Source organism: Lemur catta, chromosome 7, assembly GCF_020740605.2.
Source record: "Lemur catta isolate mLemCat1 chromosome 7, mLemCat1.pri, whole genome shotgun sequence".
Lineage (NCBI taxonomy): Eukaryota > Metazoa > Chordata > Mammalia > Primates > Lemuridae > Lemur > Lemur catta.
This window is the reverse complement of record NC_059134.1, coordinates 25001459-25027900: the sequence shown is the minus strand read 5'-3', so window position 1 is coordinate 25027900 and position 26442 is coordinate 25001459.

Sequence of the window (26442 nt, the reverse complement as noted above, 5' to 3'; positions counted from 1 at the left end):
TGGGCAGTGACACAGTGAGACATAAAACTGAACAGGGGTTTTGTCTCCAATCCTTAAGCAATAGAGAGCCATGGCAGGTTCTTGAGCATGGGCCAGACAAGAAATGGCCTAGATTTTGAAATAAAACCCCCAAAAGTAGAAGGAACAATGGCTTGAGGTAGCACAGGATCTGAGGCGGGAGACCAGGCAGAGGCCACAGCAGCAGTGACAGAACAGATGATGTGAAAGTGGGCAGGAGAGAGGGGGATTTGAAGGTGTTCCAGGGGCCGGAGCATCGGGGCTACTGCTGGCTCTGGGAGACAAGTAAGGATGAGAAGTCTGAAGATGACTAGGGCCTAATCTTGGCCACAGTGTCCCTTAAGAGGAAGAGCAGGAGGACAGAGGGGTGTTCGAATGTGCTGTTGGGGAGCAGGCAGTGGGAGCTCACCCTTGGCTGTGCTGCCTGGCAAGCAGCTGGAAGCCAGGCTGTGGGGGAGGAGCAGGGGCCATGGGGCTGCATCTGGGGAAAGGGTGCAGCGGAGGATGCCAGGGCTCCAGGGGGTGCAGGAGAACTAAGGGCTGGCTGCTCAGCTCCAGCCTTTCAGGGTAATGTTCACAAAATGCAGTCGTTAGTGAACAGCGCTGGAAAACACCACACTACAAAACCTGACATTTCTGAATAGCAGACAGGCAGGCAGGCGAAGAGGGCTCCCAGGATCAGGCTGGGCACCTCTGCGGCTTCCTTCGAACTCTAATTGAAATGCGACACGGGAGGCATTTCCACCCCACGGAGGAGCTGGGTGCTGTGGACACCCAGGAGGAGCAGATTCCCTCCCGTCCAAACGCCTGCTGCCCGGGTCCAGGGGAAGAGCCCGAGTGAGGCCGGATGGGGAGGAAGAGGGAGAGAGAGAGGAGAACGGGAAGGGGTGAGTGGGGCTGCAGCAATTTTTTTCCTCTCCCCCTCCTCGCCCCCACACATAGCAAGGTAGGAAAGAAATCCCAGGCTTTCTGTCAATTGAGAAAGCTTCTGTGGCAACAGAGATGTCAGCTCAGGAGCCAAACTGCCATTTCTGCTTTAATTGGAGCCTCTCCGTGAAGGCTGGGGAAGCGATGAGAGGAGGGTGGTGGAGAGAGGGCCAGGGAGAGAGAATGAGTCAGAAACAAAGAGGGAGAGAGACACAGACAGAGAGATCTTCTGCAGAAGGAGCAGCCCTCCCACAGGTCCCGGCCAGCTTCTCCACGCCTCTGCTCCGGGTCGGGGTGCGGGCTGGTGTACACACAGGCCACATGGAGCAGGCGGCCCCTCCACCTGGGCCACACGCACTGGACTCTGCGCCAGGCAAGACATGAGGAAGGGGCGGGGTCTGCGGTTTATTAATTTTCTCTTCTTTCTTTATCATTTATTAAAAAGTTAAAAAAAATCCTTTTTCATTTTTCTCCGGTGCCCTGACTACTTGTCAAGCCCACATAGTTCTTGATGCACCAGGGAAAGCTGAGCCCATGGAAAGCCGGGGCATATATATATCTAATAAAGCCTAATCCCTGCCGGCTCCTTGGCTTCACAGGTACCTGACAGAGCAGTGGCCCAGGTCCTGCCCGCCTCCGCTCTGCCCAGGCCCCCCAACCCAGCACTGTCATGAGAAACTGAGATGTGTCACAGGCAGGGCCTGAAAGGGAAGAAATTAAATGAGGCAATAAGAAGAAAAGAAGCAATATGCATGTGTATGTATGTGTGAACACGCATGTATGTGCATGTGCGTGACAGAGAGGGAGACAGGTTACAGATGCATGTATGTGGTGTGTGTGACAGAGAGAGAGACAGAACACAGATGCATGTATGTGCATGTGTGTGACAGAGAGGGAGACAGATCACAGATGCATGTATGTGCATGTGTGTGATAGGGAGGCAGATCACAGATGCATGTATGTGCATGTGTGTGATAGGGAGGCAGGTCACAGATGCATGTATGTGCATGTGTGTGATAGGGAGGGAGGCAGATCACAGATGCATGTATGTGCATGTGTGTGACAGGGAGCAAGACTACAGATTAGAGCCTATGGAAGGAAAGGTGGAGAGGAGAAGGGAAAAAGAGTTAAGGAATGAGATATAGAGGGTGGGAGAAGAGTACATAAAGCTGGCATTTGAGTATACATATCATTTGTTTCTCATGCCTGCTCTCCTCCTAAAATAATCATAGACTTATTAAAATAGAACTTGAAAGAAGCCTTTAGAAACCACAAATTTAACCCTCTTTTTACATATACAAAAACTGAGGCATTGAAGCTCAGGCAAGCTTAGAACTTCTCTTGCAGTTACAGAACTTGGAGGTAAGGGTTAGGATTTGAACGCTGGGCTTTCTTATCTGTGCCCTGGGAGCCTCACACAATTATGTCTGTGGTTTGGTCTTGCGGGTATGTCATCATAACTATCACTTATTTTGCGCTTACCATGTGCCGAGTACTGCCTAAATACTTCACATATGCTACCTTATTTAGTCTTCACAACCATTTTAAGAGGTAGGTAGCATTATTACCTGCATTTCAGAGTTGAAGAAAAGGTACAGAGGGGTCAAGTGAATTGCACAAGGTTGCACAGCAGGTAAATGGTAGAGCCAGGATAGAAATCCAGTGCTTATTTGTAACCGCTTAGCTAAGCCACCTCTTAATAATAAATTAACAGGAGGGTGAACAAAGTCCATGCAATTATTCTCACCAAAAGGCAGGGAGAGGAGAGGCCATTCTCTTTCCAGCATGCCAAAGCCCCTGAACTACAAAAGCAAAGAGAACTTCTCACAGCTCCCTTGATACCTCCTTGCTCATTTGCCCCATCCCTAGATTATAGGTCCTCGCTAATGTTCAGCTGGGAGGTTGGTCCGTGCGCTTCCTTCTCTGTTGCATTCTTGACAAGGCAGGCTTCAACCAGAGTATGAGTTGCTTTCACGAACTCATTGGAAAACATAGACTGTGACAGGCACTATAGTAGGCATGGGGATGGGGTCCCCATCAAGTTAACCCAGAGGAGAGCTTTTCCTCAATGATCTCTTAGTCTCACAGGGGCGCTATGAAACATACACAAATAACTGTTCCATAAACTAGAAAGCCATAAGTAACATCAAGAAATACACCGATCTATAGAAAGCTAAGAGAATTTAGGGAGCAGGAGATGGAGATGGAGCACCTGGGAGAACTTCATGCGGCAGGTGATTGTTGAGCTCGGTCCCAAGGAGTCAACAGAATTTGGTTGTGCAAAGATAGGAAGGAGGCAAAATGGCATTCTCGGTAGAAGAAAAAGCTAGTGCAAAGGCCCAGAATAAAAAAAGAATGTGTAGACAGCCCCTGATTTACAAATTTTCGACTTTATGATGAAATGAAAGTGATATGCATTCAGTAGAAACCATACTTTGAATTTTATTTATTTATTTTTTTTTGAGACAGTGTCTCACTCTGTTGCCCAGGCTAGAGTGCCGTGGTGTCAGCCTAGCTCACAGCAACCTCAAACTCCTGGGCTCAAGCAATCCCCCTGCCTCAGCCTCCCGAGTAGCTGGGACTACAGGCTTGCACCACCACGCCCGGCTAATTTTTTCTATATGTATTTTTAGTTGTCCATATGATTTCTTTCTACATTTTTAGTAGAGACGGGGTCTCATTTTTGCTCAGGCTGATCTCGAACTCCTGAGCTCAAACGATCCACCTGCCTTGGCCTCCCAGAGTGCCAGGATTACAGGCATGAGCCACTGCGCCCTGCCCATGCTTCGAATTTTGAAGTTTGATCTTTTCCTGGGCTAGCGATACTCTCTAGAGATGCTGGGCAGGGGCAGTGAGCACCAGCTCCTGGTCAGCCACATGGTCACAAGGGCAAACAACCAATACTCTGCAGTCTACTGTGTTGCCAGATGATTTTCCCCATTGTAAGCTAATGTAAGTGCTCTGAGCACATTTAACGTAGGCCAGGCTGAGCTATGATGTTTGGTGCGTTAGATGTATTAAACGGATTTTTGACTTAGTGAAATGTTCAACTTATAATGGGTTTATGGTGATGTAACCCCATCATAAGTTGAGGAGCATCTGTACAGGGAATTTCAATGGGCTTCCAAGGATGGGGAGAACTTCCCTGTAAAAGAATACCCAGCCCCACAGCACATTTTCCATTTCTTCCCAGTCGTGAGCTTTCAGTTCCAGCCCTGCACAAACAGGCTATCCGGAGGCACACTCTGCTCAGCAGGGCCAGCATTTTATTAAGTGTATGTCAAACCTTTCATGTGCATTACCCCCTGCAAACCTCACAGCCACCTTGTGCAATAAGGACAGTCATTATCCTCATTTTACAGATGAGGAGGTGGAAGCGGGAAAGGTTAAACTGCTTACCCAAGATGCACAGCCAGGAAGGGATGAGGCTGGGGCTGGACCCCAGGCAGCCTGACAACAGAGCCTATGCTTGGGGCCGTTGTTCCATCTTGCCACCTGTGTGGTCTTTGGAAACTGGCTCCCAGACAGCAGGCACTTAGGAGTGCTGCCCAGTCCAGATCTCACCTGGGAATGAAGTTGAAACTAAATTATAGCAATCAGAAAGGGGCCACGGGCTCCCCACTGGGTTAGGAAACTTCAGATTCAGCACCTACTGCAGGAACCTGTGAAGTGTGTATGTGTGTTAATAACACTTTGTTCCTAAAGCTTTCTAGGGACTACAGAGTATTCATTGCAGCAAACCAAACATGCTTAAGGTGCAGATAATCTGTAGAGCTCCAGTTACACATATATATGCATTGATCAGCAGGAAAACTGTGTTCATTTCTAAACAGTGTCTAACATCTTAACATTCCATTGTAAATATGTAATATATAAATTCCACCACAAAGTCTCACTACAGAGCCTCCCTCCCTGTCTTTTCTCCCTCTCCCCTCTCTCCCTTCTTCCTCTCTTCCTTTTGACTTCCCTCTTCTTCCTCTGCTGCTTCCCTCTCATTGTGAGTTGCTAGAGAATCACTCGAAGGTCCCAACAGCACTTGAACAGAAAATTAGCATCTTGAGATTTCAGAACCAGCTCTAGAACTGAACTCAGGGATCCAGGACTCTCACAGGTCAAGGACATGCTGACCACCCAAGAACATGTCCTGTTTCTTTTCTGCATCTTATTCGCTTAAAAGGAAAGAGCTGGTATTGGGTGGTGGCCAAAGCCTTAAGCTTGAGAATAAAGTGGTCAACTTATGTTCTTCCACGTGAGCCATTTCACGTGTCTGCCAGGGACGAGATCTGGGGCAGAATGAGGCACGCAGCTGACTCATCCCAGCTCACAGCATCTCGGTGAGGGAAACTGCTTGTCTTGAGGCCCAGCTGCCTCCACCTGGCACCTGCAGCCTGGAGCTGCTACCCAGTTGCTGAACCCAGCAGCAGCAGCAGCAGCAGCAGCAGCAGCAGCAGCAGCAGTGGTCCCCCCCATCGCTCCCCTCCCCCCCACCTGAGCACCTGCAGCCCTCTGCACTAACTCCTTTCAAACCCCACCAGCCTCCACTGGGGCTGCAGTTGATGAAATCTGGGAGCTATTTTGAAATTTCCCTTTTTTTAAAAAAAGTCCAAACTGATTAGTTGATAATTACATGTTGGAACATCTGCTCTGATTTGTTTTATTCTTTCTATTTTGGAAAATTGGAATACACTGAAGTTTTGCCTTCTGGAATTGCCGGCCTGGCTCTTGGAGTGTGAGCAGTCCTCCTGCTCAGTGGCACCTGGCTCGGCCCACAGCCCAGCTCCTGGGGAAGCACACAGCTCTCCTGCCTGCAGTGGCAGTGCTTTTGCACCCCCAACCCCAGCCCGGCCTTTCAAGGGTTGTAGTAATAAAACCTTCCTCTCTGTTGTGGCCTTAGGAACCTCCATTTGCTCACCTGCCTCCAAGGTTTGGAGGTCAGAGAGGAGCACAGACCCAGCAGAGCCTGCAGCCAGAATGGGGGGAGGGGCGCTGACAAAGCCCAGAGTGGGTGCACCTGTAACCTCCCATGCAGCAATCAGTTACTTGGCTGGTTTCCTTCTGGGGTGCCTAGATGCTCCCTGCATCTTCAGGAAGAGGGCAGGCCCACACTGCCCAGTACAGGCTTGCTAGTATCGAAAGGTTGGTGCTTGCTCAGATTTGGTTGGGATGGAATACTGGCATCTAAGACCAGTACCTCCAAACTCCAAGTGGCTGCCATTCTGAGAAGAGTGACTGCCCAGAGGCTAGAAGTGTTACTGACAGAGACTCAGCAGGGTTGAGGACTTGCATGCCTCATCTCTTCATCAATTAGCATTTCTGGAATGCTTATGCGGTACTAGGGGCTTGGTGCGAGACGAGTGGGACATGCATGGAGGTGAATCTGACATAGACTCTATCCTCAGAGGTCTCGTTGCTGCCCCACCCAATCCTTTCTCCCTACTACAGCCATAATGACTTTTAAAATCTAAAACACAAATATGAGATGTCACTTACTCACTTTTAAACCCTTCAATGGCTCCTTATTGCCTTTATGATAAAGTCCACACAAAGTCTTTAACTTGGCATGCAGAGCTCTCGTAGCTGTGTGCCCAGCTTCCCTGGCCAGCCTCAGTCACCCTCTCCTCTCAGACCCACGCTCCAGCCACACTGCCTCACTGTGGTTCTCTGGAACTTCCCTGTCCTTTCTTGCCCATCTCACCTCCACACACGTCATCCCCTTTGCCTGCATTACTCTGCTTTCCTCTTCCCTTCACCCCTTCACCTGAATGACTCCTACTCATCTCAGGTCTCCGTCTACATGGGCATTTGCCCAGCAATCCTTCCCTGACCCTCCCAAACTCCTAAGAGCTGGGTGCCCTACCTATGCACTCCTGTAGCATTCAGAATTTCTCCCCATGGCGTGTATCACACTTCATTCGCCCTGCCTGATTACTTACCCATCCCCCTGCCCAGATAAAAAGCTGGTGGAGAACAGATACCATGGTCGGCCTATTGTACTATCTCAGGCAACTAGCACAGTGCTTAACATATGGTGGTGCTCTATAAATATAGTTGGCCCTCCGTACCCACGGGGTCTGCATCCACTGATTCAACCGACTGAGTCAAAAATATTCAGAGAAGAAAACAAGAACAAACAAACAAACAAAAAAACCAATAAAACAATAAAAAACAATACAGACTTAAAAATACAGTTTAACAACTATTTACATAGCATTTACATTATATTAGGTATCATATATCAGTAACCTAGAGATGATTTAAAGGATATGGGAGGATATGTGGAGGTTTTATGCAAATACTACATGATTTTTATCAGGGACTTGAGCATCTGCAGATTTTGGTATTTGTGGGGACAGGGACGTGGTCCTGGGACCAGTCTCCTGTGGATACCAAGGAACTAATTGCTGAATAAGTAAAAGACTGAGTAAATAAGTGAAAAGATAAAAAATGGCCAACTTATTAGGGAGATATTTCCACAAGTAATATAATATTGGGAAGTATTATGGTGAGAGTATCAGACAGCACAGGTTCTAGTATGCTGCAGTAATAAGGAGTTCCCAAATCTCAGTGGCTTGTAAAACCCAAAGGTTTATTTCTTGCTCCCATTATATTTCCATCACGGGCCAGAAGAGTTATTCTGAGATAGGTGTCCCATCTAAGAACTCCAGCCTAAGGGAGGCTTCAGCTCTATGTCTTCATGATTGCTGAGGCAGGAGAAAGAAGACACAATAAATCTTGCTCTGGCTCTTAAAGTTTTCAACTCTGAAGTGACACAAATAATCTCTGCTCTCATTTTATTGTCCAAAGCAAGTCACATGACCACGTTGAACTTCAAAGGGGCCAGGGAAGTACAATCTGACCACCATATGTCCAGAGGGAGCACTGGAAATATTGGGTGACTAGTATTGATGCCCTTCACGGGAAATCTGGGAAGAGAAAGTCCACTGCCAAATGAAAATATCTGGCAAGGATTTAAGAACAAGGTGACATTTGATTTGGGGCTTGAAGAATGAGAAGGATTTAGGCCACCTAGTTCAGCTGCTGAGCTATGATTCTACATGCTGGGAAAGCAACTAGCTTTCTTCATTTTCACCTGCTACCTCTGTAGCTGGAAAATTTCCTAGGCTCCCTGATTCGAACATTACTCAGATAAATAAGACAAGGTTCCATCTCTCAGGGAGTTTGTGGTCTAGTAGGAAGGATAAGTCCTGAATGTGAGCAAATATTCATAAAACATGTATGAATATGATATGCACAATAAAAATAGAGCAAGGCAAGAGAAATCACTTCCATTTGGAGGCATCGAGTTGTCCTTCTTGGAGATGGGGAGGATTTCCAGAGGAGGAATTAGGGTGAAACATAGGGAGGGGCTCTAGGCAGAAGAATCGACATGGGAAAAACCATGGGAGTGGGCATCTGCAAAGCAAGCTAACTGGAAGAGATACCCCTCAGGCTGGCCGATGTCCCAGATGCTAGAGCAGGAGGGCAGTGAGACAGAATGGGAAACCTCCTGAAATTGACTTTCAGAAATGGGGGCGGGAGGGGGCATAAAGAGTAGGATAGGATCATCATTTTGTTCTCTCTGAAACCTCTAAAGTCTCAGTAGGAGCCACCACTAAAGTGCACTGGCCTTTGAAAGGCCTCTAGGAGGCTGCCCCTGCTCCCCACTTCTCACAAAGAATCTCAAAGACTCACAAAGTCTGTGGCCTCCCTCCCTCAACTGTCCCCCACTCCACACACAGGGCGTGGGTTTGCAATCTCAGTGGGTACCTCCTCCTTTTCAATAATGAGCAGACAATTCCAGGAGAAGCTTCGAGTCCCTGGAGCCCCTGGATTCTGAAACAAAGCCTGATACAAGTATTGCCCCCATCCCTGGAGGTGTCCCCCGGCCCCATGGGACTCAGCCCCCCCCAACTGGTTGGGGCCCGGGGGGAAGCGGGGCCAGCCCTGATCGCTCTTCTCTGCCTGGACCCCCCTGCCACCTTCGTCAGCCTTGCTCCATTACTCTCATGACTTGGTCATTTGGGGATCAATCTAGCATCAAAACAACATGTCAACACAGGCTGTTGTGGTGAGGGCGACAGCGATGAGGAATATGACAATGATTATTATTAGTTTTCATTTTGTCGGATTTTGTTTTGTTTTGTTTTGTTTTAGTCCAAATTGCTGTTGCCGAGAACTTATTTCCTGAAGCCGAAGTTTCCTGCCTCTCACTCACTTCATGCTTTGACTCATTTATTTTTCCTATTTCCCCGAAGACCTTTTGACACTCTGAAAGTGTTTTACTTAGATACAATCCTGCTCTCTTACCTTGTGTTTCTTCCATTTCTCCCGTCTCGCTTTTTATTAATAAGTCATAAAGAAAGTGTTTCCAGGCAAACATCACTCTCTGAGTAATAAAACCCGGGGCAGGGGACAGAGCGGCGCAGACAAGTGGAGGCCGGGGAGGCGGCGGGTCCCGGGTCTCCGAGCGGCGGGGAAGCCTTTCCTCGCGCAGGTGTGAGATGAACCAATAAAGGAAGAGCGCGGTGCAGCGTGGCTTTATGGGGCCACCAGGGTCTCCTTAACACCAGCCGGGAGATCGTGTCAGCAGGGAGACGGGGCCAGCCTTTGAATTCCTGCAATACCCTTGCATGGTTATGTGAGTCCAATCTCAGACTCACGGATGTGAGCGCTGGAAGGCACACGTGGGTCCTCGGCTCCAGTGTTTACAGATGGAGACACTGAGGTTAATGACAGCCTACACACAGCCTAGATCCGAATCCGAGGCTGGGGCTTTTCATCACAGATTTCAGTATTTCCTTTGAGGCATGAAGTGATGATCCCTGAGAGCCCACCCCAAGCCCTCTTCTTGCATTCACCACTTTCCTGGGGTGGTCACACACTCCCACGGGCCACTGTCACCAACACTGACAACTCCAGGCCTCCCTTCTCTCCTCAACTCCAGACTCAAAGGTGCACCTAATTAATTGCAAGACGTTTCTACCTAAATGATTCACAGACACCTCGGGCTCTTTCTTTTACCTCCTAATAGTTAACACGATTAGGACTTGCCCAGTAACTAAACCATAAAATTTCAGAGTTCTTTTAATTGCTCTCCTTCCCCCAGCAACCACATTCTACTTTGAACTCACTCTCAAAGCCACCTTTCGGTCTCTGGGTTCCCACGGGTGGTTCTGCGTTCCGGCCTCCTCGCTCCTCCCCCAGCCTGCCGGGCTCCCCGCCTGCGGGCGCCACCCTCACCCCGAGTCTTCCACGCTCTACCAAAGACGTTTTCCTACAACTCAAGCCGGATCGTGTTCCTCCTCTGGCTAGAAACATAATGACCCCACGAAGGCAGGTAGGGATGGAGGAGAGAGACTGGGAGACACAAAAGAAAACCACCTAGACAGGGCCTGGACTCGCGACTAGTGTTTGATGAATGAAAGAATCGGAGACGGGCGCGCAGGAAAGCTGCGCGGGCAAAGGGAAAGATCACGGACTTGCAAACGTTTCCAGCTCTGCCATTTATGTGTGACTGCAGGCAAACACCGCGCCGCTTTGAAATCCAGATTCTTAAGAAAAGGCAGCACTTAATACTGCTTGACTTAGCTCGCAGATTGTCATGAGGATCAATACGAGAAAGGCTAGCTGTTTAAAGTGCAGAACAAATGCAAAGGGAAGCTATTATTATGTCACAATTTTGGCAAGAGTCTGAGGCCACTGGTGGCCTGGTCCCATGGAAAGTAGGGTCCTGCGCAAGTCACTTCTCCTCGCCAGAGTTGAGGCTTCCCAGGCATAGAAATGACAGTGTGGAACCCAGATCTCTCAGATCCCTTCCAGTGTTGACTTCCTGGGATTTTGTGCTCGGATCCAAGTCTCCGCGTGATCTCGAGGAGACTGGCTTCTTAGCTGCTGCAGTTGGCTGTCAAGAGCGGCTGCGCTGATCTCGTCTCTGGGTTCAGCCTCACTACCCAGACGTCTGCTTTCATCCACTAATAAAGAAAGAGAGCTCAGATTTAAATCTGATTCCTTCCTTCTCCCCACCACATATTACACACGTTTTGATCAACCAACCTAGGTGGTTTGCTTTTTTTTAAAATATAAGATGGGAAAAAATATAATTAAGGAGCAAATTGGACCTCATTATGAAAAATACCTTATTTATCCCCCAGGGCTGGCTCTAGTACACAGGCATCAAAGGGCCCAGCAACCCCAGATCAAAGCTTGGAGCTGGGTGCTGTGGCCAACTCCTCGCTTGTTTCCAAAGCAGTTGTGTTCAAAGGAACAAAAGCTCTGCATCCACAGCCTAGAAAAACTCAGGAAACCTCCCACCTGACCTCCTAGGACTTCTCCAGCCACCTCCCAGGGAACAAAAAGTAAACTTCAACAGAGAAAATCCTCAGGGAAATTAGGCTTTCTCCCTTCCCTGGAAAAGGTTTAGGCCTAGGGGATTTGAGATGGAGAATGGGACTACAAACTGCGGTTACCCAGGTGATTCTGAAATTGGGACTATAAACCCCAGGCATTCAGATGAATAAAACAAATCAAGTACATAAATAAAAATAATTCACACTGACAAATTGTGTGATGGCCTATGAGACTACAAGGTACAGAAATTTGTGACCACGGTGTTGTATGTGAGGACGGCTGCTACTTCCTCCTGCTCACAAATCTTCAGTGACTCCCATTGCTTATAGAAAGACAGCTAGACCCTTCATTCTGGCGTTGGAAGGCTCCTCACAATTTGCCCATCACAGACCTTTTCATTTTTCTTTTCCGCAGCCCTGCATTCCAGGCAAACCACTCACTCCACATGCTCTATTGGCTTCCCATGCTTTCAGAAATCCCCTGCATTATTCACACTTGCTTTTCCCCTGACTCTACTTCCTTCTGTTCCCTTTTTCCATCAGTCAAAATCCTCCCTGTCTGTAGCCAACTCTATTTGTGTTTCTCTTACAGAGCTCATTCATTCATTCAGCACATTCCTGGCGGTGTGGATTCTATTACGAACAAGACCCGTTCAAGGGCCTCGGGACACAAAGAGGAGTGAGAATTTTCCCTGTAGTGGAGGTGGTCATACTCTAGTGCAGGAGACAGATATACATTCAAACAGGTATCTTAAAGCATAAAAAAAATACTAAAGCCAGTCCAGTCTAAAAACAGGATGTGAGCCACAAATGTAATTTAAAATTTTTTAGTAGCCACTTCTTAAAATGGTAAAAAAGAAACTGGTAAAATAATAAATTAATCCAAAATTTCATCATTTCAACATGTGGCACTAGACAGGTTTTAAATACACAAGAGGCACATGGGCTAGTGGATACTGTAGTGGATGGATTGCATACTGCAAAGGAAGTAACGCATGTAGTCTAGGGAGTGGGGAAGGCTTTACGAGGACTTGATGGATGAGTGGGGCTCATGTGGTGGGGAGAGGAGCGAGTGTTTTCCAACCCAGGAGGAGAGTCGGTGGAAAGGCACAGAGGAAGGAAGAGCAGGGGATGTCCATAGGCACATAAGAAGGTACAAGGTAGGATGCAGTGTACAGAGTGGCTGGCGGTAAGCTCGGAAAGGAGGCCTCGTGTGTCCTCCTGTGGAACGCGAAGAACTCTTGCCATCTGCTCAGTGACTCCAGAAGAGGATTATGGCAACTGGGTGGAGAATGGGCTGGAGGTGGGAAGGGCTCCAGGGGCTGGTTGTGCAGCTGTGAAGAAACCATTGGTGCTCACAGAGATGCCACATTGGCACGCTGACCAAGCTGCCTTTCCCAGCCTCCTCACAGCCTCAGGTCAGGAGATGGGAATAGAGAGTTTGAGAAAGTCCTAAGTGTTCTTAACAACTTTCTCCCAGACCTGATGCACTCTCACCCATTCATACTCCATTGGAATTGATGATAGTCAGGAACTGGAGAAAAAGAAAAAAGGATTTTTAAACTATTAAAATCAATGGTAAAGTAAGATGAGGATGCAGAAAAGGACTCAGAGGTATTAGAAAATGGTACAGCCACAAAAGGCGGGGACTCTGGGTGAGCACGTGGAAGAGGGCACCAGCCTCCCCACGGCCTGCCCACCTGCATGGACAGAGCTGCGAGGGAGAAATACCTTGGAGCAAGCAGTCCCTGCGAGGCAGGGGCTGGTTGCTACAGCACCTGGCAATAGGGAGGCTGCTGCTCTAATCTCACCCCACTGTTTATGGTTATTTGACACTTATTTGTATTTGCGGTATTGCCTCTCTTAGATTTTAGGATTTTAGAAGACAAGGAACTTTGGACGGTGTCTGACTTACTCTTCTATCTTCCACTCCCAAACACAATGTTTTGCTTTTTAGAAAATAGATGATTGATTCAATAATCAATTAATTTATTAATGATTATTATTGCATGTATATTCCAAAATGTACCCACAGTGTGATGGCTTCCCACCACTTCCCCTTCCAATCGCCTGATCCAAGCAACCATCACCTCTGGCTTGGGTTATCATTACAGCCTCCTAAATTTTATCCCTGCTCTGCTCTTTATTCCCCATGGTCTGTTTTCAACACAGCAGCCTGAGCGTTCTGACTAAAATGTAAATTAGGTGCCACTCCTCTCCTTAAACCCTTATAGCTCCCATCTCAAGCAGAGTAAAAGCCATGGTTTTTATAGTGGTCTGGACTTGCTCTGCCCTCCCTACCCAAGTACCTCTGTGACATCACCTCCTGTTTATTTTTTCCCATCTATACTGGCATTCTGCTATTTTTCCAACATGGCAGGCGTTTTCCTACCTCAGGTCCTTTGTACTTGTTGTTGCCTTTGCCTGAAATGCTCTTCACCCAGATTTCTGCATGGCTCACTCCCTCCCAGGCCTCAGATCTTTCTCAAATGTCACCTTCTTCATAAGGCTTTCCTTGGTCACCTTATCTAAATTGCAACCCAACTTACTATATTGATTTTTCCTCGCTTCTGCTTTATTTTTCTCGTTACTGCATATCCCTAACATACTAACATGTTGCATATCTTGTTTCTTTCTTTGTCATCTAGTAGAATTTAATGTCCAAGAGGCAAGGGTTTTTCTTTGTTGTAGTCACTGTTATGTCCCCAGTGCCATGTCTGGCACACAGTAGGCAATTGGTACATATTGGTAGAATGAATAAATAGTGCATGAATAGGGAAAGGCAGGCACAGGGTGTCAAGAGAGCCATAGGAAAGGGCATCTAAAGCAGCCTGTGTGTGTATGTGTGTGTGTGTGTGTGTGTGTGTGTGTGCGCGTGCGTGTGGTAGGGACACAACGAAGGCTTCCTGGCCAAGGAAACACCTATCTGAGACTTAAAAGAAGAGTTTAAATTGGCTAGGAAAAGAGGAGGTGGTAGGGAGAGTGTGATAAGCAGAAGGGACAGGAAAATCAAAGACTAGGAGGGAAGAAACACACGAAATGGATGCAGCTTGGTCTGCTGGAATGACAAGTGCAAGGTGGAGGGGGGTGGGAGATGAAGCTGGAGAGGTAGGTGGGGTGGGGTGGGGGGCTGGACCACAGGGAGCTTTAGCTGGTCAGGCCACAGCAAGGGGCGACTGGAAATGGTCCTGGGCAAGACTCAAGGAGGTCATTCTTGCATTTGTAGAGAGAACACATGTGGGAAAGACAGAGCAGAGCCAAGGACATCAGTTGGGGAGGACGCAATGAGGGCCTGTACCAAGGTGCTGGTCACAGAAATGGGGAGGAAATGGAAGAATTGAGAGAAAGACAAAATGGGCAAGATTTGCCAATTGCCTGGTGTAGGAGAAGGTTACATGTCCTGTTTAGACGCTGGTGTAAGGGCTGGTCCTACTAAGTGAGATTACAAACACAGACACAGCCATGCGTTTGAGAAGACACGTTATGACATGGAACATTCCCACAAAGATATTCAGGATGTGCTTGAACATATCAGTCCGAAACCTGGACCAGTGACCTTGGCTGGAGAAACGGATCTGCGAGTCAGCAGCAGATAGGTGGTACAGGAGACCATGTGAGTCAAATGCATGAGACAGTCACCCAAGGCAGCCTGTGACAGCTTAGGCAGTGAGTGGGAAGAGAGATAGAATAATAGTTTAAAGGAATTTATGTCACTATGAGGGACACAGGGACACAATGTTGAACAGGACACCCAAAGGGCAAAGGAGAGATGGAGGGTTAGGGCAAGAAAGCAAGAACTAGTTGAAAGTTCAAAATCTATAAATCAGCAATCTGATACAAAACCTGGGTCAGGGAGGGTGGTTACATTCTTGGACCACGAACACCAAGTAGGGTGAAGCCTGAGGGAGGATATGGTGGCCTGCAAGAAACATTGGTTTTCATACTCTCTTTAGCTACAGAACCTCTTCTTACAATATCTTACAGAAGAGCAATAATTAAAACAAATACAAGCAGAATTGCTCTGATTGAAGCTGGTTTGGGCCCTGACTTAACAACCGCCTCCTAGCTTTCCTCTCCTCCCCTGAAAATTCCCGAAACACAGGCGGATTGAAAACTCAGTAGTGTAGAGAACGCTGGGCTTCATGCAGTTAACAGAACACAAACTGCACGCAGCTGCAATCTTGGCATTGCCAGCCCCAGTTCCACCTCTGCTTTGTGACGTGGGCAAGTTGCTTTCTCTCTTCTCTGGGCACAGGAGCTGAGGAGGTGGGACAAATTGGTGTTGCTGACCACTTTCTGCACTGACATTCTGTGGGAATGTAAAGGGCATAAAAGCGGCCAAAGATAGGTCAGCTAGTCCCGGGGCTCCTTTCCCTTCCCCAGTGCCATTTATCCCTCTGCCCATTCTGCTCTCAAAGCTTTAGAATATGCTCTCCGTTTTTAAAGCGTCACCCTTAACATCTTATTACCTCTAACAATAACATTTTTACCAGCCTGGCCATATTTTTGTCTTTCCTGCCCAATGACTATATTTTCCAAGAAAACAAGCTCCTTCAAAATGCACTGCCCTCTGCCAAGCAAGGGGAGTGCCACATTATCTGTGGTGGGCGCCAGCATTTAGGAGGAAATGATTTTCTTTCATCTGTCCAAGTAAATCTTTCCCCAACACTTGTAAAGCTGATTGCTGCCAATTTCCAGCTGGAGAAACACAGTCATTTAGAGGGGGAGACATTAGTAACTAGAACGTACTTAGAACATTTAAAACGGGGGCTTTGCTTTTTCTTTTTTGTTCCAGGTCATGTATTTTTAAATTTTTTTTCAGTGTTTGTTAGCGCTTCTGCTTGGGAGGAGGGAAGTGGAAGGTGTGTGTATGTTTAAAACACACATATAATGAAAATATGTTTAGGTGCTATATGTGTAATATACACAAATATATGTGTATATATAACAATGTATATTTGTTTATGTACTTAATGTATGCATACATATATAGTATGCATATATAACGCATATGCAGCTTGTGCATGGTGGGGCAGGGAGAGAGACAGAGAGAGAGAAGGAGAGAGAGAACTCTCCCTTTGAACCCATAGCCCTTCATGGCTGTCCAGACATGAAAGGAAGCAGAGCGGGTGTGTGCTAAGCCCCCATCCTGGCCTCTGTGCTGATTCTCCCTATCATATGTGTCAGGCATTGCCACATTTACCTCTTGCAACTCAAGCACAGGAGAAGGCAAAAAAAGAAATAAAATAAAACACTTCCTCCAAAGAGCGTAGCCACAGGAATTGCAAGACTAAGAGCAAATAATGATTTCCTCCTCTGCTTTTTAAGTAAATACTGCTGTACAATGAGCTCTTGGGCAGGACAGGTGCAAAATAATAGACTCTTTTTTCTGGTCTCCCCAGCCCCCACAGGGCCACTGCTAACTGCATCAGGTCCTCAATTTTCTTTTCTTATTTAAAAATGTGTTTGTGGATTCCTGGGGAGCCAGGGAGGAGGGGGGTGAGACCTGTTCTAGAATCACCAAGAGGACGGCTTAATTTGTATTTTTGCTTTATTAATGGAAAGCTGCCTGTCGGTCCCAAAATTTGTCTACCTGGGGAGGCTTTTAATGTATCTGTCCTATGCAATGGGACTTGGGGGAAGAAAAAACAGCCTGATCAGCAGAGTGAGTCTTACAGGGAGAGGCAGCGCATCAGTGCAGACAGCTCCGGCTGGCAGAGGGGGAACTGGGCTCCCACTGAGATTTTGGGAAAGCCTAGGCACCTGTCTAGGCCTCAGTTTCCTCCTCCACGAGAAGGGGAGGATAATGCACATCTTCTCTATTTCAAAGTGCCAACGGTGAGGTTATTTTAACCTCACGATAGCCGTGAAATTCTGTAGTGTCTCAAGAGAGTAAAAAGGCACAGTAATAAGAAAAATATGAGGGTTTATTCTTCGTAATGTTTTTATTCAATTGGATATAATTAATCCTTTCTCATTCTCTATTCTGGAAGCACTTCACCACTTCAGATAAAGTCAGACACAATCACAGACGCATCTGGCTGGAGAGGACCTGGGAGCTCATCTCATGCAGACCCTCACTTCCACCCCGAATAACACTGTGAGGGATTCGGGTCTTTGTATCACACGTCCTCACAAGTATCTCTCATTATCAAAGGAAAAAAGTCTAGAGAGAATACCTGGAGCCTCAAGCAAACAAGTCTCAAAATATTTTATTACCCGTGTTAATTGCAAAATATGTAGATTGCCTCCCATCTGCCCACCCACTGTCCTCCTACAAAATAAGAGCTGTTGGTACAATTCGAGGTGGGAAACACAAGGGTGCTCCCTTCCTCTGCGTCCAGCTTCCTCTCCTGGGTCTTTGATGGCAAAGCTGCAGGAGCTGTCCTCAGGGAGGGGAACAAGGCAGATCTGCCATGGAGGGGAACTGCCTTTAAATTTAAAAGGTTTTGAGAGTTGAGTATGAACGCAGGGCTATTCAGGTCTTTCCCCCCGACTCTTTACATAGCTCTGGGTCAATGAGTGGAAAGTTTGAGGGGCTAGAGAATTCTTTCCCTGCCTGTGACTTGAACGCTCCCTGATTTGCCTCTTGGAGCATTGTCCCCTTGGGAGCTCTCCAGGGACAGCTTCCCGCACACTGCCCCCTACCGGCCCTCATCGCCGCCATTCTCCTTGTTGGGCAGGTCTCCGGGGTGGAAGAGCTGCTGCGGCAAGGTGGGCCCTGAGGCTTGGAGACAAGATCTGCTGTGCAGCCAGGCTGGGGAGACACGGGGCACCCAGCAGTTGGGGCCCACCGGGCCTTGGGCTAATGCTTTTTTTTCTCCTCAGAGGGATTCCTTGGGAAAGAGATCCTACAGTACCCAGAAATCCAAATTCATAGTTGTCACTTGGTAAACTTTGCTCAGTTTTTCCTTCACCTCTGTCCTTCCTGGCTTCTATGTGAATAATATATTAATTCACTAGCATTCATTAAAAACTCTGTCCAATTTGGTGGAGCAAATTAGCAAAAACTATGGCTTTTAGTTCGAAGGCCAGGGACATTTTGAGGGAAAAAAAGGGAAGGGTTCAGGTACATTTGCATGGCTGAGGGCACTACCAGTGGGGGTCAGGTCTGGCAGGCACTGTGGTCAAGGGCTCTGATCACCTGGGGCAGCAACAGGACGGTGGGTGCTGGTGGGGACAGGGCCGTGCGTCTGTAAGACACCCGTCCATCCGCGTGATAGACACAGGACCAGTCCACTGCAGACAAACTTTGTCTACCACTGTTGTGTGTTTGGATAGATCTGACTTTTCCACTAGCCTGGGGCTCCTGGAGACCTGGAGACAGAATTGCAGTATATACGGACATTAAGAGCACCCACTTTGTGTCAGAAAGCTGCATTTTGTAATGTCCTAGTTATATGGCTGAGTTTGTTATATAATCACCAATCCCTTACCTGAGAAATGTGATAATATAGTACCTACCTTGTAGGGGTATCCTGATAATACAATGAACAGAAACTTGCAAAGTGCTGGCACATGAGCAGTTAGCAAATGTCAGGTATTATCTTAGTTTGGGCTGCTATAACAGAATATCGTAGACTGGGAGGCTTAAACAACAGACATTGATTTCTCACAGTTCGGGAGGCTGGGAAGTCCAAAATCAGGGTGCAGCATGGTCGGTTCTGGGGAAGGCTCTCTTCCTGGCTTGCAGGTGACCTTCCTCTTGCCATGTGCTTATGTGGAGGAGATCAGAGAGAGAGGAAGCCAGCTCTCTAGTGTCCTTTCATATAAGGGCACTCATCCTGCATGATAATTACTCCAAAAAGGCCCCCAATACATTGGGGATTAGACTTCAACATATGAATTTTGGGAGGATACACACCTTCAATCCATAGCAGAAACTGTTATTATCTTTCTCTCCTCTCCTCATCTAAAAGATTCTTTGCCTTTAGACATGCTATTGAAGATGCATTTTAGAATAGTCTCTTCCATCCAGCCTGCTCTTCTAATGTAGTTCTTGACATCAACTGCACCTCCAGGAAAGATTTGTAAAGGATGCCCTTAGCATCAAGAAAATGCTAAACATCCCCTTAGAAATATGGGTAAAAGACACAAATATCTAATTTACAAAAGAAGAAACATAGTGTTTAATAAACTGAAAACACACACACAAAAAACAAACATCAGCATTGATGGTAATAAAAATGCAAATAAAAACAATTAAATTATACTTTATCTTCCAAAATGAAAAAGATTTAAGATATGATGAGGCGAGTGCTGTCAAGGGTGTGGAGGGGCAAGATGCTCACATGCTGCTGCCGGGAGTACAAACTAGTAGAACCTTTCTAGAGAGCAATATAACAAAATGAAGCAATAACCCACTTTTGTACCAAATAGACCTAGAAATGGAACAAAAACCCCAGAAATAGATTCAAATACCTTTAAGAATTTAATATATGATGAAGATGACATTTTAAATTAATGAAGTAAAGATGAATTATCAATGAATATAGTTAGGACAACTGGGTAGCCATCTGATAAAATATTAAGTTGGATTTCTACCTTATTTCTTATGCCAAAATAAATTTCAGGTGGATCAAATATACAAATGTGAAAAAGGAGTCCATGAAAGTATTATGAGAAAAACATGGGAACAATCATTTATAATCTCAGAGCAAGTAAGGGCTTTCTACTAAGTTATCTTAATATTTGTTTCCATAAACATATATATATATATATATATAATATTAGGTGATAAAAGACAAAAAAATACTGTATGAAATACAGCCCACATTTGTGATCACTGTGAGTAATATTTCTGTAAGCAACTTTGGATTTGCAAGTAAAGATGTTTCAATGGGTGGCTTTGATTCCCTGGTGTGTTTTGAAATGCCTTCCACAGAGAAACATGGCCAAACGTGGGCAGATTATGACCCAATGGTCCAAAATCTGGATTAGACCCTGGATGCAAAGAGACTTTTACTCTGACCCTTTCCTGGATTTTCTGCCTCTGATTATGTGGAGGGTAGGGAGGAGACGCAATAGTCTAGGAAAAAAAAAACAAAACTATCTTTTTTCTCAATTCTTTCCACAATTCTTTCCCTGAAACCATGCGGTTTTACATTTTTTTGGAAGACTAATACTGTAAATATATCGTATACTGTGAAACACCTCCAGTAGCATCTGGAGCAGCATTTTGCAATCAAATATATTGCTATTTCTGTAGCACACAAATGAATATTCACAGCAAGTGGGGTAGATAAAACCACACGTTACTCCTGTCAAGTTTTACACCAAATGAGTTTTAGCATTGAATTTGTGAAAACTCTTTTAGTTTTTAGAATGTTGTGAATGAGAGAATGGGGACTTATATATATAAAGAGTAACTACAAATCAATAAAGAAGAAAAAACAATCCGTTAGGAAATGGATAATGATATGAACAGTTTAAAGAAAAAGAAATACAAATAAATGGATCTTAGATGAATGAAAAGGTTATGAATCTCATTCCTAATAAGAGAAATGCAAAATAAAGCTGTAATATACCATTTTTCTATGCCAGATGGATAAACATCTAAAAGTTTGATAAGATAATGGTGTTGAGAGTGTAAGGAAATGTATCCTCTTAAATGTTGCTGGAAGATACATATTGTAGTGCAACTTCTAAAGTGAGCTATTTAAAAAAATCAATAAAAATTAAATTAAATATTTGATTCCACATCTAGGAGTTCACTGTTAATGCGCCCTATGATAGGCTAAATACATCATATTATAATATACACATAACATACAGTACAATATTATGCAACACCAAAAAAGAATGTGGCAAATCTTTTTATGAACTGATATAAAACAATACCCAAGGTATACTGTTAAGAAAACAGACAAACAACAAATAAAACAAGGTGGGTAAATTGGGTTTATTAAGGTACAACTTGTGGGGAAAAAAAGGAAATTTTGATGAAATTGCCATTTTTATAGGTCAAAATGACAATGTATATTAAACAAGATAAAAACAAGATGACAGTGGTTTCTCTGAGTAGGGAAACCGAATGGCTGGGACACAGGAATATGAGAGAGACTTTCAGCACATAAATACTTACATGTGTGCATGTACATGTGTGTGTGTGTGTGTGTGTGTGTGTGTGTGTGTGTGTGCATATTTATTTTGGCCTTTTTGCATTTTGACTGAGGTGCTATTGGTAAGGAAATAAGAAAAGATGATTTATTCACATTATGATTTAGCTAGAGGGACAATCTAAACATTCAATAGTAGTGGACTAAATACATCATGATATCTTTACAATGGCCTATCATGTGGCATCAGAAATCAAGTTGTGGAAGAAGATTTATATACATGGAAAGTAATTTATGATACACTGAGAAGTTTGTTTGTTGGTTTATTTATTTAATTTTTGAGACAGTCTTGCTCTATCACCTAGGCTGGAGTGCAGTAGCGTCATCACAGCTCACTGCAGCCTCACACTTTTGGACTCAAGTAATCCTCCTGCCTCAGCCTCCTGAGTAGCTGGGACTAGAGGCATGCACCACCACACCTGGCTAATTTCCTTTTTTTTTTTTTTTGTAGAAACAGGGCCTTGCTCTTGCTCAGGCTGGTCTTCAATTGGCCTCAAGCGATCCTCTTGCCTCAGCCTCCTGAAGTGCTGGGATTACAGGCATGAGCCACCAGGACTGGCCAATAAATTTAAAACATAGACTAGAAAATAGAATGTTGTCATATTTGCAAAAATAAACAAGTAAAGGTGATATATAACTATATAAGTAAATGTTCCTAGGAAAGGATAAGAAGTATCTATGCTAAAATATTCTTTTCACAATTATTTACTGAGTTTTTATTGTATGTGAGAAATTCTTCAGGATGCTAGGCATAGAGGGTGAACAAAATGTTAATAATAGTTGTGGTTCTGGTATTCATAGAGCATAGGTTAGTGGGAGACATGCAAAATGAAGGAAGAAAAAATAAAATTATGTGAGAAGGAATAACAAAAATTATTCTAGACTGTGTGGTCAGAGAAGCTTCACTGAAGAGGCGATGTTTAGGTTCAGACCTGGAAGATGATGAGGAGCCAGTCACATGGAAAGAGACAGATGAACATGGCAGCCAGGTGGAGCAGTGTCTGCAACGGTGGGAAAAGTGTGATGTGTTCATGGAAACGAGAGAAGTCCAGTGAATGCAGAGCAAGGGAGTCAGGGAGAGAACAGTGTGAGAGAAGACAGGAAAGGGAGGTCAGACACAGATCACACAGGCTCTTAGAGCTAAGAAATTAAGATTTTATTATAAATGCAGTGTCTCTGAGAGTTCAGCTGTTATTACAATGCCTCTTCTTTGAAGTTAACAAACCTTTTTCCCTCTGGCTGCTTTTAAGATTATCGTACCAACTGTGGTGTCCTAAAATTCACTATGATATCTCTAAGAGTGATTTTTTTTGTTGTTGTTTATATTGTTTGGATTTGTAAGGCCTCTTAAATAGGTCCTTAAACAGTTCTGGAAAATTCTCAGCCATCACCTGTTCGAATATTATCTCCGCCTCATTTAATCTCTCCTCTCCACCTAGACCTTTAATTAAACAAATATCAGATCTCATTCTATTCAATCTCTTTCATGTTTTCATGTTTGTTCTCTCTGTGCTACTTTCTCAGTAATATGTGTCTGAGTTATCTTCTAGTTCACTAATTCTTTTTTATTAGCATATCTGCTGTTAAACCCATTCATTGAGTTTCTATTACTGTATTTTTATATCTAAAAGTTCTATTTGCTTCTATTTCAAATATTTTAGGTTGGTTTTTATACTTTTCTGCTCCATGGAGATATTTTTAAGCTTATCTTTTATTTCCTCTAAATAAATAAATATTATATGTTATAAAATGCTTCTGTTAACTTAATATAAAGTTTTTATGGATCTGTTTTTGCTGTCTGTTGTTTATGCTGATTCTTCTCATGATGTAATTTGCTTTGTATCTTGGTTCTACTGTGTTCCATTCATTGCCCTAGGAAAATTATTTCTGAGACTTTCTTGAAGCTTAGGACAACTTCCTCCAGTAGAATTCATGTTTGTTTTGTTTCGTTTATGCCTATATATACTCCTAGAGTTTGGCCACAGCAAACCAAATTCCCAACTTTTTATGTATGTGACTTTTAGTTCATGAGAATTTAGCTCACATATTTCTAAAGTACCATTTTATACTTAAAACTTCTTTGGGAGAGACTTTTTTTTCTCCCCTGATCTGCTCAGAGCTAAGAAAATCTTTCTTTAAATCCCTGGGCTGGGGTGGCTACACCTGCCCTTTGGTGTTTAGCTTTATGGGGGGAGGTATCCTATTTCATATCCCACTTTAGGAAAGCTTGGTGGTTTGCTTCTTGCCTTCATTGTCCCGTGAGGCTATAATCAGTTTACCCAGTTCAGCAAATATCACTGGGGCAAAACACACTACTTGACTCTGGGTTCTTAATTTCCCATAAGTTTTTACATAATAATTCCTTACTATAAGATTAGCCCTTTGATGCTTTTAAGAATCTTTTTAAAAAGTATTCATTATGTTAAGTTGTTTTCAACATGAAAGTTATCCAAACAACCTAGCCTGTCTTGTCCTCAGAAAGAGAAGTCTATTCTAAATGTAGCTGGAAACCATTGAAGGCATCACACAGAAGAATGACCTGATCCAATTTACTTTTTAAAAAAATCACTCTATTATATGGAGGATGGAATGGAGGAGGCAAGAGTGAAATCAGTAGGCTTTATGAAAGACTACTGAGTAATCTAAGTGAGAAGGCGACGAGCTAGAATGTGGCAATGAAGAGGGATGGAAATAGATAGGTTGAGGTATATTTTGTAGTTTAGAATAGAAAGGACTTGGGGATAACTGAATATTGGAGAAGATGTAGTCGCTCAGAAGGACTCCAAGTTTCTGCCTTAAACAACCAGTGGATGGTGGTGCCATTGAGAAGGTGCCATGGTATGAGGACAGAGCAGATGCTGCAGATTTGGTACAGGGTTGTGTGTGTGTGTGTGTGTGTGTGTGTGTGTGTGTAGAATAAAAGGTCAGTTACAAGCTTGTAATATCTGAGGTTTATATGAGACATCCAAGTATCACCATTAGTAGTGATTATTTCTGGGTAATGAGATTAGGAGGGATTTTCTTTTTTACCACATTTTCACAACCAAGCATGTATTTAATTTGTTTTTAAGGACAAATGTTATTTTAAAATAAAAAAGGAGCCCCCATAGATCACAAAAATTATAATTCCTTTTGAAAACTTGAAACTGGTCACCTCGATGTTAACATTTCCCCTCCGTTTTCACTTCTGTATGTCATTTGTGTGTGCTTGTGTGTGTTTGTGTACCCACCATACTGTAAATTATTTTAATATCAGAGACTATGCCTAATTACTTATCACTTCTCCCTAGTATCTACCACATTGCTGTGCACATGGTAGATGCTGAGTAAATGAAAGCTTTTATACATTAAAGATACTCCACAACTATTGTTTCATTGAATTGTGGATTAGACTGCCCATAAGAATGCTGTAATCACAAACCAACAACACACTCTTCCATTCAGACTACCCAAAGCTATGCCAAACAGAGCTTACTTTTTCTTGTTAAACTCCGAGAAGTCAAGGTGGAGGCTGACCTTCTCAGATTCACTTGTGTCCCTTCCACAGGAGCCCCACATGGGGTCCCTTTCCCCAAAGGCAGCAGCAGGCTGAGCACTGCGGGTACACCTAACGGGCCCAGGCAGGCTTAAGTGCCTCCAACATTAATGCATTTGTTTGTCTACAGGCTTTGTGACAGCACAGATGGCATGAGAACCACTCACTGCTAAGGACCCCCAGACATATCGTGGGCTTGCCTTCCACCATAATGAGCTCCCTCTCAATCCCACAAGAGCGAACTGTATAGTGATGACATTTCACTCAGCAAACCCTGGAAGAGAATAGTCGTCGGTTTCCTCTTGTTTTATTATCTTAACTACTGCATAAATCTAAACCCTCTTAGTCATCTTTAGAGTGTAAAGCCTGAGACAGAGCAATCACTCTGGAGCCAAGAGGCTCCTCACTCATCAATTATGTACATGCCATTCTCAGAGCTGGACCATGCAAAGGCCATATAGGATGGACAGGTATTTAAAAGTCAAATTCTCGTAGACTCTTGATGGGGTAGTAAGCAAGATGTACAACACAAATCAGAAAATGACAATGATGCCCTGGTTTCCATTATTCTCAACCTTTTCTCTCTTTCTTGGAGTTTCTCTCTCAAGCTGTAACCCCACCAGAGTACAGAATGGGAGATTTTTTCAGTGCTTCTGCAAAAAGATGCCCAGTGCCCACGCAACTCCAATGCTCTTGCCTTGGCAGCTTCCCAGAGGGCCTGTGCCAAGGCCGCAGGCTATCTGGGGAGAACACCCAGCTGGCCACCCCGAGGACCACCACCACAGAGACACAGAGCCAGGCCCAGCCAAGCAGCAGCAGCTGTTGCAATAGGACTTTGGGGAGTGGAGGCCGCCTTGTGCTCTGTGTTAGCAAGGCACTGAACAGCATCTGCAAACCACAAAAAGCCAATGCATAATGCAGAACTGCATGCTCTACTTTCTACCTCCCTCTTCATTGCTCTCCCAGGATATGCAAAATAGATAGCTTGTCCATGGTTTCTGCCTGCAGCCATGTCCTCAAATACTCCTGTCTGTGGCATTATTTTCCCATACCCCGGCAACTTGGGAGAGTCAAAGCGATGCATACAACAATGGCAGCAAGAAAAACTGTGGTTGGTTTTTAGGTAATTGGTTCTTCGGGCCTCATTTTCTACACTCTGAGATCCTAAAACAAAAGGCACTGGAGTTAATGGTAAGGCTGAGAGAGGAGACTTTGGTGTGGCTGGAACTCTAGATCTGCCATACCTTGACCTGGGCTCCAGGCACAAAACCCCAGCCCCCACTCCTTTGCTGCTCCCGCAAGACTTCTATCCAAAGCTCCCAGAGCTCAATTGAAAGCAGCAGGTGAAAAGTCAAATACTTCATTAAAAGCAGCAAGAGACTCCATTGTAAACCCTCGGCTCTTGGCCATCAAAGATCAGACACTGGGATCCAAATCGGTTCTGGTTTCAATCAGGGATCAGATACTTAAGAGGTAGCTTGTGGTGTGTATCTTTTCA